Source organism: Dendroctonus ponderosae, unplaced genomic scaffold (genome assembly GCF_020466585.1).
Source record: "Dendroctonus ponderosae isolate FM_Combo_2020 unplaced genomic scaffold, Dpon_F_20191213v2 Dpon_F_20191213_2, whole genome shotgun sequence".
In the NCBI taxonomy this organism is placed as follows: domain Eukaryota; kingdom Metazoa; phylum Arthropoda; class Insecta; order Coleoptera; family Curculionidae; genus Dendroctonus; species Dendroctonus ponderosae.
The window spans coordinates 15,841,228-15,842,203 of record NW_026018165.1 but is presented as its reverse complement, the minus strand read 5'-3'; positions in this window follow the sequence as shown (position 1 = coordinate 15,842,203).

Here is a 976-nt window from a genome sequence, read left to right as displayed (position 1 = left end):
TTTTTTTTATTTCGAAAACGAATCATTTGCGGATTTGTTTATGCGGATGACGGATTGGAATGGACGGACAATTTTCGGTGTGACAATCCGCAGCATCAGTTGTTTCAGTTCTATATGCGATAGACGACTATTTAATATGAAAGGGTTAAGAATGTTTTATTTGCAAACTGCTTTGCGAGCTCACCGGTCGGGTATCGTACTTCGAAGTAATCATAACTCAAGAATCAAATAATATAAGTATCTTTTTCACGACTATCAAACAACTAATTGCAGTAAACATTTGATGCGTTTTGTTTGGAGGACAAACTTAGGCCGGTAGATAGACTGTTTGTTTCTTTCATTACACTTGACGTGGTTTTAATCATGATTGTAGTCAATGCAACTATGATGTAAAGATAAATGTAATTAAAGTTTCTCTGATTTTACACGAAAATATGGTTTGCTAATTAACTCAATGAATAATTTTGGAATAATAATTATTATAAGTAGTCGTGGAAAAATATTTAATTTCTAATTTTTACGCCTATTACTTTATTATGTTGAGATTGATTATGTTTCTGATATTAAATATGTTTATTACAGGGTACCTGGAAGACTTTGTAGAAAATAAATAATTTATTTCTAGAAAATCAATAATTCCAATTTTGGAAAAGCTTTGAAACAAAAATGCTGTAACACATTAACTTCAGATTTCCTTATTGTTCCCAAAACATTTGTTGGGTGTGTACATATTTAGAATTAGAAGCCACAAAAAAACACACTCATTCGGAATTGTTTGGCTTTAGTATAATTGATTGTTAACTCCAGGTTTGAATCGTTATGTTATCGTCCTATCGGGGCTAACTAGCTTTCTAGAAACCTACCGTTATTTGATTTTAAATTGTCACAACTGTTTTCTTTACATTCTTTCTTGTTGTCATGTTTATCTGAATTAATATTTGAAAAAATCCGTACTTGAAGGTTATACTTTACTACA